The following is a 15,433-nucleotide window of genomic DNA, read 5'->3' as shown; positions in this document are numbered from 1 at the left end:
GGCGGGGCCGTGACGTAGACATCCAGCGCCCCACCTCCCCCGCTCAGCCAATCCCGGCCGCGCGCCGCTTAAAGGGGCGATGCCGCGGCCCAGGCGATGGCGTGGGGTCCACCGGCGTCGCGCGGCCCCGGGGATGGCGCCTTTGTCTCCGAGGGGGCCGTTTCTGGGCCGCGGCGGCCTCCGCGTCTCAGCTCTGCGCGAGCCGAGCAGCAGCTGCCGAGGCCCCGGAATCCTGACGCTGAATGTGTGCGGGCAGCTCGTCCTCGGCTCGCGTTCCACCCGGCTAAAGGGGGCGCCGAGCGTCGCTCGGGGTTTCCCGTCGTTTTCTGGCCCCGGCGGGGCGGGGTTCGGCGCGTGTAACTGGGTCCACGGGCCGTTGCCGCTGCCGGGGTGGCGGGGGACGCCCGGGCCAAGGCCAGTGGAGCCTCTGCAGGCAGGAGGCCCGCGCACACCGGGAGGCCTGCGGGCCGAGGCGTAGGGGGGGTCAGCATGGACAGAGTGGAGCATTGACGGACAGTGTGGGAAGCAAGCGACGTCGAGAGACAGAGTTGCCCAGCGTGGGACAGCATAGGGCAGGGTGAGACCTTGAGGGGCAGTGAGGCCACCCTGCTGAGGGCCTTTGCTGGGACCGCTGATCGCGGGTCTGCCCAGCCCCCTTTCCTCGGACCACATGCCGGAAAACCGAGGCCAGTCTCTGGTGGCAGTTGACCTGCCTGGGGCACCCTATGGGCTTCCATAAAAAGCACCCCCAACCCTACCCGGCCTCTCCTTCAGTCTCCAGTCCGGTGTTGACTTACTAGACCCATGCCGCTCTCAGCATCTCTGGGCATCCGGGCGGCCAGTGATGCCCAAGGACGAAACACCGGAAAGCCTGCGGGAGGAGGCTTCTCCCTGCGACGGTGATGCAACTTAGGCTTACAGTTTAACCGTAAAATAAATAATACAAATGATAACAAACCAAGAGTAACTAAAGTAAGAAAAAAAGCAAACAGACAGAAACCCTCCAGTTTTAGCTAGAACAGTCCCCTGAATGGTCCTCTCTATTAAGTAGAGGCCACGGACCTCCGGCTGACCTCGTCCGTCTTGCAGAGCCCCTTCTCGGTTTCGGCAGTTGTGCCTGAGAGTTACACATTCAGCACTACCTAATTGGGGTAGTTTAACATATGGAATGAGATTGTGACCTCATTTTCAGGTTAACTATTAACTTACGCACTCCGTGAAATGATTGCCTTTTCTCCCCCACTGTTTACTTACATTCCTTTAAATTTAATTCAAAGGCCCAATTTTGAATTCGATGCCTTCTCTCCGCCCCCCCCCCCTCACTCACACACACACACACACCTGAAGGATTCCTTTGCCCTTTTCAGTTGCAAGATAAACAGATGTTTAGCAGAGAGCTCTACTCTTTCTGGTCTTTCTGATGGGCTCCTCTGGCCTACAGGGGCTCATGGGTCATCTTCATGCCTCTGCTACTTATCAATAATTCAATTATTCCATCTATGATGTTTCTCAGTGCCCTCCGTTTATTATTATTTTAGGATGATGGAAATTAGTCACAACTCCTTGTTGATTTTCTTAACCAAATTCAGTTTTTTGATTCACAGAAAATCTGCCCGGATTGTTTCCCTGCATTTTGCTTTCATTTATGTTTAAGACTTACCCATATGCTGTTATCAGTGTGCCAAAAGGACCAGCCTGAGAATTTGCCAGAGAACATCTTTTCAGACCTCACAGTGCAGCATTTTCTGAATGGGGACCTAGATGAGCTCAAGTTTCATCCAAAAGGAACCCTCGTTACGCTATTTCAAGCCACTACAATACAGTTGTAATTTGTGCTTTGGCCTTATTGGCATGCTTTTACATTCCCCTATTCATTACCAGTGATAATTACCAGAGCAACCACCAAACACACCCCTTCTTTAGTGAAAAGATCAACAGGATAATCGTTATATGGTTGTGAACTGTCTGGTGTGCTGTTTTGGTAAATTATCAGAAATCATTAAAAACACGAGTAATATATGATTAATCCATTTTTTTCCTTCCGATCTATTTTAAACGTGCAGAATCAACATCTTGGTTTATTCATTTTGGGGGACAAAAGCAGAGTTGATTGCTTACTGAATTTTGCTTACAATTATGTTCATGTAATATAGCTTGCTCACCTGTGGCTGAATTGCATGCATAGACTTAACACCCCGCAAATCTTTTATCTAATAGTCTGTTAGTGATATTTTGTAATAACGTGGTCATGTCAATGATATTGTAGACTATTTTGGGAAGAGTTTACAAGGAAAATTCTAAGCAGCATGAAATAATATTAGCATATTGTGTTCATCAAGTGATCATTCATTGACTTTTAACAGATTAGAACACTGGACTAGAGGTTTAGGGTAAAAATATTCTCTTTGTATAGAACCTAACTTGTTTTAAATTGTCTCCAATAAGAAGGTTGAAGTCAGACAATTTTTTTAATATCTCTCAGAGTCCATTTAATCTTGATGTACTTCCCAAGGAATTTTTATTAGCTGATTGTTTTTTAATTTTAAAAAAACCCAAACATAACATCTAAAATGTTAGACTTACATCACACTGACCTAAATTGTCTCTTTGCACGTGCCCGTTTTTCAGGGTAAGAAGAAGCTGTCCTTGGAGTAAGAGCAAGGAGAGGTTCTGGCTCAGAAACCATAGAATCACAGACACTGCTTTTCTAAAGACATTGTTCGTTTTCCTCCTGTCTAGCAAGACCACAAGTCGTACGTAAGCAGGAGCATACTGAACAGGGACCTTACAAGCTTTCCAAATTTATGTTCAAATATTGAATCCTGCGGAAGAGGATACACCTTTTGGCGTTTATTCTTCTTGATTGTAGACGGTTTTATGTTTCTTTGTTGTTTATAAAGAAATACTTTTAAGTGAGACACGTTCTGAATCGCCCTCTTAGTGCTAGACTGTTTACTTTTGTCTATTCATGATCTAAATGTAACTATGCAGTTCTCTTTTTTTTACTAATTTATAGCTAAGTGTGCAGTAAAAATACACGACAGTGGAAGAATTGAATTTCTTAAGAGTCATTTGTTAGTAGGCCCCTTTATGAGTTAGGGACATCCGGGCACTGATACATATTTATATATCCAATAACCTTTGTGTGTTACTGCAAAACCTCCAGGCTGGTAAGAGCCAGGATTCCTTCATGAAGGCCACCACAGCCCAGGGAAGTCTCCATGGCGCTTCCAACGGTATCAGCCAGTTGAAAAATTGAGCAGAAAAAGATCTCTTTACAACTTCCATTTTTCCCTTCTGTGGGTAGGGATACTCCTCTTCCTTCCTAGATTTTTCCCCTAAAAAAAAGAGAGAGAGAGAGAGAGAGAGAGAGAGAAAAGAAAAACATGTAAACAGTAAACTCAGCCTTTTTCATAGTATGAATTTTAGAGAGGCTATTTGTATAGTTGCTTATTTTTAAATTGAATCACTTTTCATTGACCTCATTCTCCCTTAAGGAACTTTTGATGCTATTTTAGTGATTATTGTATTTCCAGTTCTAGCCCACTTCTGGAACTTAGAACTATTAAAACTTTTTAGTGTCCAATAGGTGCATTAACTGAATATGTGGATTTTTGCGAGACAGTGTTTTTCAGGTTTCTTTTAAACATGAATCTGATTTAACTTCAAAGTTTAGCATTATGTTTCCCTCCAAGCAAATGGTGCATTTCCTATTAGCTGGCCAGTAGGGTGCGCTCTAGTCCCTTGCCAGATAAATAAATTAATAAATTAATTAAAAATATTAATGTAAACCCTTCATTAAGAGATTTCAGAAATCCGTTTCATTCCTTCACTGCCACCAACACAGAAGAGACATGTTGATATAGACACAAGCAAATCGCGCAGCACGCACAGCATACATGGAGAAGCAAAGCTGTTGCACAGGAAAAGAAAAATTTGAGAAGTTACTTCTTTGGATTTAGTTCTGAAATAATTTGCTATTATCTTACCAGATAGATCCCTCAGTGACAGATATTTTCTTTTATTCCGGGTAGAATGGGAATAAGTAATCTGGGGCATGAAAAACCCAGGCTCTGGGCTTACATCCTAACTTTCTCACCAGCTGAGTGAGAAAGTCAACCACTTACTTCACTTTTGTAGGAGGGTGATAACAGTGGTTCCTACTCTACAGGGTCCTGGGCCAGAGAAATGAGACTGTATGTGGGAAGGTGTTTAGAACATAGCCTAGAACATCAGCGTTCAGTAACGATATCTGTCTTTGTCCTTATTGCTCTATTCTCATTGTGATTGCTGGTCGTGTACTCACTGAGTATATCTTTGGAATCTTTGCAAGAGTCCAAAATTCTCTATTGCTTATTAGTGTACATGATTTAATTTGTCTGGGAGGTTATTTTGTTAAATTCCAGGAGCGTAAACGATTTAGAAGATAAAATGTCTTACTTGATCTGCAGTATTTCCACTTAAGGGGCTATAAAAGCTTATGCCAAGGAAGAGGGTCTGCCGTAGTGAAATTTCAGGCACCAGAAATCCTTGGGGAGATACACTGGGGGCAGGAAGGATCTCAGCATCTCTGAAGGGAAGGTAACAAGTTGCTAAAAATCTATGAGCATCTTCTTATAAACCCATACTCATAAACATCCATAGGCATGTGTCTTTTCTTTTTTTTTTCTTTTTGGATTTTTATTTATTAGAGAGAGAGCACACACACTAGCAGGGGGAAGGGCAGAAGGAGCAGGAAAAGCAGACTCCCCGATGAGTAGGGAGCCTGACATGGGACTTGATTCCAGGACCCTGAGATCATGACCTGAGCCGAAGACAGATGCTTAACCAAGTGAGCCACCCAGGCACCCCAGCATGTGTCCTTTTGAAAAATATATTTAGTTTGTACATAAACTTAAAATTCCGGGAGAAACGCTTAAACATGAATGGCTTTACCATTTTCTCTGTAATGCAAGGACAAGGGGATATACCCAGTGATTAGGCACAGTAGCATTGTGAGAAGTCAGCAAATGCCAACACTTCTCCAGTTCTACCTACATTCATCCATTCATTCATTCATTCACCAATTAATATTTATTGAACTCCTACTGTGTGCCAGTCCATGCTAGGTACTGAGCAGTGAGCCAGAAAAACATTCCCAGAACGTTGGGTGGTGGGGATTATAGACACGCACACAGGAAGCTTAACTGATATAAAAATGCAAAAGAGTTCATAACGAGACTGTAAGATTCTGCCTCCTTCAAAAACTTGGAGACTCAGTATTTTCATTAGCTCTACACTCAGGAAATAATAAAATCATAAAGCTTTCCTCCCAAAGTTGTTTGAGGCAGTGTTGTTCATAATAGTGAAAACTGGCCTGTTCGTAGGTCTATCAGCACGTAAACTATCGAATATCTATTCAGCTATTAAAATGATGCGTATGCAGATTTTGTAATTAAGAATAATAATAACTAATGACAACTAATGCTTTTATAGCATTTACTAAGAAGTGGGCTCTGTCCTAGGGCTTTTCCTATATGCGTTAATTAAGCCTTCACACAACCCTGTGAAGTCCCTGCTGTTACTGCGCCCAGTTTATGACCAAGATGAAGTAATACGCCCAAGGTTACAAAGATGGTCACTGTGGGTTTAAACTGAGGCGGTTACTTTCAAACACCACAGATTCTTCCATAATCACACTTGGTGTAAAAAGTGGAATATGAAGTTGAATATACGGAATACTCATCCTCATGGTTCGGGACTTTTTTTTACAGTGTTAGTGACAGAAAAATCCAACTCAAATTCATTAAAAAGGGGGGGCATTCAGTGCTTCAGTCATGGACAAGTCTAAGGGGGCATGTCTGCAGGAACTGCTTTCTTCAGGTGCTCAATGTCAACCCTATCAAGGTTTTCTCTGACTTTTGGCTTTGTCCTATTTTGTGGTGACTTTCTCTCGAGGTTCTTTGGTGACATGATGGCTGCCAGCAGGTCTGAGGCAAGATGGCTGCCAGCAAACTCTGGGTTGTTTAATTAAAAGAAAAAAAAAGAAGAAGAAGGAGAAGCTTATTTAATGGCTTGAACAAAAACTCTGGGCCTGATTCTCATTAGTTCAAACCGAGGGGCAAGGAATGCGTGTTCTGTTTGGCCAAGCCTGAGCATGAGGCCACTGTCAGAACCACGGGTAGAATCAGCTCACCTGAAGCACGTCCACTAAAGGCAGAGGAGGTGGTGATCTCCTCTGATCAAATTGACAATTGACCAGGAGAAAAGGGAAATGGGTGTTTTTGGTATACATTGAGTATCTGCAACAATTTTCTTGTCTATAGGATAAACATTTAACACTGTAACTTACAAGTACCTTGAAGTTTTCTTTTCTTTGACCTTGATGACACTATAGTGTCACACACTTTTGGCGTCCCCCTTCAGTCCTCCTCAGTCTTCTAGTCTTTCTAGGATGCTTCACTGTGGGCATCCAATTTACTACTACTTTTTAGCCCTCTCTTCTTTCCTGACTTTTTTTTTCTTTTTTAAGATTTTATTTATTTATTTGACAGAGATCACAAGTAGGCAGAGAGGCAGGCAGAGAGAGAGCCTGGGAAACAGGCTCCCTGCTGAGCAGAGAGCCTGATGTGGGGCTTGATCCCAGGGCCCTGGGATCATGACCCGAGCTGAAGGCAGAGGCTTTAACCCACTGAGCCACCCAGGCGCCCCTTCTTTCCTGACTTTTAATTCCACACTTTCAGTTTCTAACAAGTGCCTCCCCCTTGGGTATTTGTTGCAGATTGGTTTCCTTGGGGAGCAGGCTTTGGGATGGAGGGTGATTTATTAGAGTGTGCTTTTGGAATCTCCTGAAGGGAGGAGGAAGGAGCAGATTTGGGCAGAAGGAGAAGCAGAGTTGTGATGCAGGCCCATGATAGGCCTCAGCTGAGCCTCTGGAAACATTCGGAGCTGGATTGGCCCTCCAGCTTGGGAAAGGGAGCTGTGTCTTTTTATTCCTTCCACCCCCTTGGCCGGTTATTGGATATGGGTTGCCCTTGGGAGGAAGAGTAATGTTGGGAGCAAAGCAGTTTTTTGTTTTGTTCGTTTTTTTGTTCCAGTTGACACCTATCTGAAGAGGATTGACAGCTAAGGGCTATTTTCTGGCAGCAAATATGGGTTCTAATCCTAGAGGTAAGACTTTCAACCCTCTAGGGGGATTTGGGTAGCTCACCATAGAGGCTTCCTTTTGTTGTCCCTGGCTGTTTGTCTATTCTCCTTCACTCTATTCCAGTAATTTTGTTGACATTTTTACTTAGGTATTTTGAGGCTATGTTATCAGGTGCATACAAGTTTAGAATTGTTAAACCTGTCTGGTAAATTGAACATTCTCTTACTATATCTTGAGCCTCTACTAGTAATAACTTTTGCTTTGAAGTTTGCTTTGTTTAGTATTGCTATAGTCACACTGGCTTTCTTTTAGTTTGTACTTTGGTGACTTTTTTTTCCAAATTTTCTTTTTAATCTTTGGGTTTCCTTAAGTTCTAGGTGTGTCTTGTAAAAAGCACAGAGCTAGGTTTTTGTTTTGTTTTGAATTGTCTTCTAACTAGAGAGTTTAGTTCACTTATATCTATTGTGACTACTAGCATATTTCCTGATAATTATCTTTTATTTTTATCATGCAACTCTGTACCTTCTATTTGCCTTGCTCTAAGGAGTTTCTTTTTTCTTCTTTCTTTCTTTCTTTTTTTTTTTTTGGTAGTTGTTACATTTTTTCTTATCCCATACCCCAATTTAGAAATTATATTCTTTAGTTCTCCTTTTTAGTCGTTATCTATCTATGACATGCATACTTACCATAATAAAGTCTAAAGGTAATATCTTTATCCTTCTGAAAAATACAAGGAACACATTTAAAACACATTAACTCGGGACGCCTGGGTGGCTCAGTTGGTTAAGCAGCTGCCTTCGGCTCAGGTCATGATCCCAGAGTCCTGGGATCGAGTCCCACATCGGGCTCCTTGCTCGGCAGGGAGCCTGCTTCTCCCTCTGCCTCTGCCTGCCACTCTGTATGCCTGTGCTCGCTCTCTCTTCCTCTCTCTCTCTGATAAATAAATAAAATCTTAAAAAAAAAAACACATTAACTCATATCACTGCCTTCCAACTTTTATTTTCTTGCTTAGAATTCAAATCTCTCTTTCTTTAGCACTACTAATTGGACATTATTTATTATTATATGTTACTTATATGTCAATACAATTGACCCTTGAACGACACAGTTTGGAAATATAAGTGCACGAGTCCACTTATACATGACTTTTTTTGATAAATACAGTACTGCAAATATATATTCCTCATGATTTTTCTTTCTTTTTAAAAAAGATTTTGTTTATCGATTTGAGAGAGAGAGTGTGAGTGGGAAGAGGAACAGAGGGAGAGATACAAGCAGAATCCTTGCTGAGTGCAGAGCCCAACGTAGGGCTCAATCCCACGTCCCTAGGATCATGACCTGAACCAAAACCAAGAGCCAGATGCTTAACCAACTGAGCCACCCAGGCCCCCTCTTCCTTATGATTTTCTTAATAACATTTTTTTTTCTCTAGCTTTCTTTATTGTAAGAATACGCCATATAATATATATAAAACATACAAAACATTTGCTAATTGACTATTTACATTACCAGTACGTCTTCCAGTCAACAGCAGGCTATTAGTAATTAAGTTTTGGGGAGTCAAAAGTTATACACAGAACAACCCCTGTGTTTTTCAAGGGTCAACTGTATTTACTTAGTCTTGACCATTTATCATAACTCCTTCTTGTCTTTCAGATATTATTTTTAGGGTTACTCTTCTATCTTCCTAAAATATGTTTGTTTTGAAAGTTCTTTTAGGATTGACACATTGTTTGAAAATTCTGTCAGTTTTTATCTGCTTGAAAATGTCTTTTTTCCATCCTCTTTCTTAGAAGATAATTTTGGGTATGTACAACTCTAAATTGTTGATTTTTATCTCAGAACTTTGAAAGTATTATCCCCCTGTCTTCTATGAAAGACTGATGAAAAACTAGTTGTCAGTCTAACTGTCCATTCTTATAGGTATTATCTTTTCTTTCTATCTTTGAAGACTTTCTCTTTATTTTTAAATATTTTATTTATTTATTTGAGAGAGAGAAAGAGAGAGGACAAATGGGCAGGGGTGGGGTAGAAGGAAAGGAAGGGGGAGAAGCAGACTCCCCACAGAGCAGGGCTCAATCCCAGGACCCTGAGATCATGACCTGAACCAAAGACAGATATTTAACTGACTGAGCCACCCAGGCGCCCTTAAAGCCTTTCTTTTTGTTGGTGCATTGCAGTTTACTTATAATTGGTCTGTGGAAGGTCTTTCATTTATATCTGAGGACTGCTGTATTTCATTAGTTCTAGAAAATTGTTGGGTATTATTTCTGTTACCTCTATTTTACATTCCCTGTTCTTTTTTCACTTTCTATACCTTTGATTAGATGAATAATAGACCTTTTTTCCTTTGTCCTTTGTGTCTCTTCGCTCTTTTTAACTTTCTATTTTTGTCTCTATGTGTTGGATTTTGTGTAATTTTTTCAGATCTATCTTCCAGTTTGTTATTAGTTTCTATCTGTATATGTTACTTTAACATTAATTGATTTTATAATATCAATTATTATATTTATCATTTTCAATGTTCTATTTGGTTGTTCTTAAATATAGTTGGTCATTTTTGATAATCTCTTTTCTTTGGTGATATCTTATTTCTTGTAGTAAATAGTACAGTATAGGAAACATAATATTTTATATTGGCATCTAATAATTCTAATATCTATTTTGTGGGTCTCATCCTGATGTTTGTTTTTTTCTGCTTTGTTTTACTTTTACTAATGCGTTTACTCATGTATCTTGTGCTTTTTGATTTGAAGCTTATATTTTTTGGAACTTCATCTGTGAGAATTCAAAGATTGGTGTTTGTTTAGACACCAAGAGGCACTCCCGAGCCAGGATTACTGGGATAAACCAAATTTTTGGCTAAGAGTTTTTTGGACCCCCATGCAGATATTGTGGGTTCTGACATGTACAAGGATGGGCTAATGGTAAAGAAAAATTTCCCTTCCTTTCTACCATAGCCAAGGCAGGCAAGTAAGTATCCTCTCCATCTCTCTCTTCAGAGCAAACATTTTCCTAATCCATCTACTGGAAGCGTCGCCTTTTAGGGTCCCAATTTTTTTTCATCTTTTCTATGGCATCCCACTCTATGCAGACATCTGGCTTTGTCTCCCAAATCCCACAGGCTCAACCCATCAAAACTCAAGGCCAGGAGTCAACAAACTCTTTATCAATATTCCAGGCTTTGCAGGCCATCTGGTCTCCGTTACAACTACTCATGTCTGCCATCATAGCCTGAAATCAGCCATTGACAATACACAAAATGAATGGATGTGACTGTGTTCCAATAAAACCTTATTTACCAAAGCAGGTGGCTAGCTAGATGTGGCCCATGAGCTGTAGTTTACTGACCTCCTGCCCTTGGCAATCAGGAGCTGGCAGATGACAATTCATCCTTTTCTTACCCATTTGGAGTCATGCTTTTTCCTATGTCAGATAGCTGAGGATTTCACCTACCATTTTGCCAACCCAGTTATGTATTTATAAAGATGTTCTCAAATATTTTGCTTGCAGCTGAGTTGCTTTGCCATGAGAAGAGTTTCTCTGGATAGCTAGTCTACCTTGTTCCCATAATGAAAGTCAGATTCATCTTGTCAGTACAAATTTTCTCAGATTGTCAGACTAGACTGCTCAGAGACCTTTAAGAACCACACTTGCCTAACATATTAAGTCCAGATTTCTCAGATGGGTATTTAAGGCTTTTTGATCTCTGTCTTTAGCCTATCTTTCCCAGTTCTTAGCTCACCCTACTTCACGCTTTCAGCCAAATTAGAAAACTAATGCTTTCCCAAATAAGCCTTCTGTTTATCATCTCTCCTCCTTGGTCATGCTGTTCCCTGCACTATCCTTACATGTCTCATTCCCGGTGTTCCCTGTGGCAATAGAAACTGGTTAAAAGATGACTCCGTTTCATCTCAGACACTGTCTTCTCTGTTGTCATCATAACCAGACGTGCTCCTTCCCTCCTCCGTTGTTCTGCTTTGTATCACAGTCATTTGTAAACTTGTTTGGAGCACCCGTGTTAGACTGTAAGCTCACAGAGGACAGAGAGATTCCTTTATCAAACTTGGTAGACTTCTCTCCTTTCCTTGTAGAGCACCTAGCATAATATTTTGAATACGGTGGGTACTTAAATATTTGCAAAATGAATGAATACATAACATTTTTTAAGTTGGTAAAACTTGATATTTTATTGTAAAGTCCATGTCATTTTCCAGAGTTGGGTCCTTAAGCTTATCAGTTGCTTACTGACACCATTGCATCCCCTCAGAAATAGAATCACCCCCGGGCTTATGTCCTACAACCCATGCAGAATCTCTTTCCATGGTGTCTGAGGTTACTGCCAGCTCAGTAATGACACCACCCAAAGATAACTACTGTTAACAGTGGATATATTGTTAACATTTCCCACTGTCAATAAGCACTCTTTCACGATATGATAGTCTCACGGCTACTTAGTAATCTATCATATGGATATAGAGTGATTCACCCCTGACCAGTTCCAATTGTTAAGCTTTTTACATAATATTATTACAAATAATGTTATAATCAACTGCCTTGCATGTAATTTTTCTACCTCTCTGCTTATTCCCTCAGGATAAATGCTACCAAGTAAAGGAAATAATGAATCAAAGGGATTGAACATCTTTAGAAACTTTCATGATTCCTAAATTACAACCAGACTACAGGACCAGTTGGGACACCCACCAGCAGTACAGTGCTCATTTAATGATACCCTGTCCAACTTTGGATTTTTTGATTAGTTTTAGGGTTTTTTCTTTATTTGTTTTTGAGGGTCAATTTATTAGGCAAAATTTTATCTTAGGAAAATGTACATTTCTCTTATTGATACTGAAGTTGAGAATATACGTGTGTGTCTGTATGCACACATATACATGCACATACATACGTGTTGATTGGCCCTTATACTTCTTTTGTGATTTATTCCTTTATCTTTTCTACTGTGGTATTGCCTTATTCCTATGACTTATACATGGAGGAATTAATTCACTGTCTATCACAGATGTTACAAATATTTTCCCTGTTTAGTATATGTCTCTTTTGTTGTGGTGGTTTATGGCAATTCTTTGCCTTCATGTTTTTTTACTTTTTTTTTTTAAGATTTTATTTATTTGACAGACAAGAGATCACAAGTAGGCGAAGAGGCAGGCAGAGAGAGAGCCTGGGAAACAGGCTCCCTGCTGAGCAGAGAGCCCGATGTGAGGCCCGATCCCAGGACCCCGGGATCATGACCCGAGCTGAAGGCAGAGGCTTTAACCCACTGAGCCACCCTGGCGCCCCATGTTTTTTTTACTTTGACATAGTTTCAGATTTACAGAAAAGTTTCAAGATGCGTATGAAGAATTCTTAGACACTTTCATAAAGAGTCCTTGTAAGCGAACATTTTTTACATTTATCTTATTCTTTTCTTCCTGTTTCTTTCTATATTATTTTTATTTGAGCCATCTACAAGTAAGTTGCAGACACGAAGCTGGCATTTTAAACAATAGCCATAAAGATTTTAAAAACTGACATTATTTTTTAGGACAGTTTTAGATTTAGAGAAAAATTGAGAAAGCAGTCCATAGTTCATCTGTACTCTGCATCCAGTTTCTCCCAGGTGGATATTACTTACGATTAATGAGACCATATTGATACATTTTGATACATATTGATACATTATCATAATACAATATGTATCATCTTGATACATATTGATGCATTATCAGCTAACCTCCATTGTTTATTTGGATTTCCTTAGTATTTTACCTGATGTCCTTTTTCTGTTCCAGGAGACCAGCCACAGCAGCAGATAATAGCTGTCATGTCTCCTTTCGGCTCCTCTTAACCGTGGCAATTTCAGACTTTTCTTGTTATCGATGACCTTGACAGTTTTGAGGAAGACTGACTGGTCAGGTGTGTTTTTCTCATAATGTTATTGGTTTAAAAGAGGAAGACCATATAGAGGTAAAGTGCCGTTTTTATCACATCATATCAAGGGTATGTGCTATTAACATGATTTGTCACTGTTGGATGTTGACCCTGACCTGAGAAATACAAGAGTTATTTAAGGCCTCTGTGAACATAATCAGTGCCATTTAAGTCAGGCCGACGATTCTGAAAAAAATTTGGGATGATCAATTATTTTTGAATCATTGTGAAAATTGTACAATAGACAGAAAGTTCATTGCAATTCATGGAACTGACTACGTTGATGGGAATTCCCTAACTGTAAGGTTAATTTTATATTTATGGTGTGTTTTGGTGATACTATGAACTAGGAGTCACTGTTACAACAGAAAGTCTTAAGTTTAATTTTTTTAACGTTTAGCATATTTAAACAGCAAAGATTTTTACATGTGTCCATATGAAGCTAAGAACATCTGTATGTCTGTATCCCAGATGTAGCCTTTGATTTTCTAGAACTGTTTTAGCAAAGAAACATGTATTATCTAAAAAACGATTTAGCTGTCTTGTTTCCACTCTTCTTAGGTCCATTCACTGAATAAACCTTTTGAATACTTGAGCAGTAAAATTCCCCACATCCTACATTTGATCATTTCCAGGAGCCAATAAGAAAGTTTAGTAAAGTGAATTTGAATGATTTATTTGTACAGAAAGAATGAATTTCCTCTTAGTCGTACATCCAACACCCACACGATACCTCATTTATGATGCTGGGAAGGAACATTTTCAGAAGAAATTTGATGCCCAATTAGTGTGTTTTAATTTGGTCAGTGGAATTTCCATCTGGCGCTGATGTGTATTCTGGAGGGCAGAGAAGCATGGGGTTAGACAGTTTATTAGTTTGTGAGATGGGGCCAGGAGGTACAAAGAACATTTCACAGAAGCAGGATTTTATAGATTCTGAGTACCCCCTCCATCCTCTGCCACTCCCACCCCGGCTTTTGGTAGCTACAGGATGAATGGGGACAAAGAAAGCACATGCTACTTATTTTGGATTGAATACACAAAAATAGATTGTAGATAAATGTCTTCTCTTCTAAGGAAATCAGAAATTTACCTATCCAATGATATCTAGTACAGAGGTAAGCATTTCCTTGTTCTAGGATATAAGGCACGGACCTTTACTTTAGATAAACATGTTTTGCGAAAACAACAAGGATGCTTTTATAGTTTTACTGTTCCATTTATGTACGGGCAGGAGGAGAGCAAGCGAGAGGAAAAACTTACTCACCTTTCACGACTTCCCCATGTTGGGTACATTCAGACATGAACACTGACCTTCACAACTAAACTCAACCACCTCAGAGAAGTCCAAGATAAAACAAGCCTGTTTTAAAAGTAAAGTTTTCTCTGAAGGCTTTGATTCCTATTATACTGGAAAACAGAGGAAATTCCAGATCTAAGGGATCCTAGCCAAAATGCTCTATTTTCTATTTTTTGGAGTGTATCATTTTTGCCCATGTCAAGCAGGCACACATTTGTTTTCTGTCCTTTGTTGTTCCATCTTATACACGTGAGAATGCTCTTAGCTGACAGTGGTCACGTTCTTTGCTGCTGTAAGAATTGTGCCCACGTCCTGGGGCTGGTCTCTATAGTGTGGTCACACTGGGGAGCAAGGTCCACACTCACTTATCTCTCAACATGGTCTCCATTCTTCGTTTCGGTAGCAAGTTAGCACTACTTCACGAAGGTGTAATAATACAATCTCAAACTATTGTGGGATGTTAGTTTGAATGGGAAGGTCTAAATGTGTTTCGAATAATAGTTCGGAACTTTAGGTGATTAGAGATTCCTTACCCTTTGGAGAGAGGGCCGACTGTAGGTCCCTAAGACTTAAATCTTGAGTTTTGCTAATGCCCAATTCTGACTGTATTTAATCATGACTACTAAAATATGATCGAACAAGCCCCAGGCAGGGAGGTTTACTGTGAAAACATTCAGTCCTTCCAGGAACAGGACCAGAAATTTCTCCATATGTCTGTAGACTCTGGACCTCAGGATGTCTGTGAACTTTTACTGTGTTCCACTCTCCCCTCAAGTTTGTTTCCCAGCCGTGGAAAATGCCCATGAGAAAGAATTGTGCAACGCTAACTGTTAGTCACTTTATATTTCCTGAATATTCCCTATTTAATTTTCCTGGTAGCTGGCAATAACATCTAGGATTTAAATTGCTGAAGGGAATTCGGGAAAACCCACATAAATGTCTAAGATGAGGTTTGGCAAGCTCTGTGTCTTGGTGACATAACAGTGTCATAACTAGAGATTTCATCCAACACAAGAGGCAGGAAATCCCTGCAGCTGCCAGACACCCACTTCTTGAGTCTGAGGATCCTCATTTGT

At 40.3% G+C, this 15,433-nt stretch overlaps 1 long non-coding RNA gene across 1 annotated transcript in view; it reads left to right on the top strand.

The window, feature by feature from the left end:
* Window positions 1–4: 4 nt before the first annotated feature.
* The window catches only part of LOC125097831 (uncharacterized), a 47,587-nt gene continuing 32,158 nt past the window's right edge, over window positions 5–15,433 (top strand). The window contains exons 1-2 of the long non-coding RNA XR_007126628.1: window positions 5–577; window positions 2,629–2,757. This is a non-coding gene — a long non-coding RNA (uncharacterized LOC125097831). The remainder of the gene's footprint in view (window positions 578–2,628; window positions 2,758–15,433) is intronic.

This window comes from Lutra lutra, chromosome 4 (assembly GCF_902655055.1).
Source record: "Lutra lutra chromosome 4, mLutLut1.2, whole genome shotgun sequence".
In the NCBI taxonomy this organism is placed as follows: domain Eukaryota; kingdom Metazoa; phylum Chordata; class Mammalia; order Carnivora; family Mustelidae; genus Lutra; species Lutra lutra.
The sequence above is the reverse complement of the archived record's forward strand: the minus strand, read 5'-3'. Positions and strand labels throughout refer to the sequence as shown.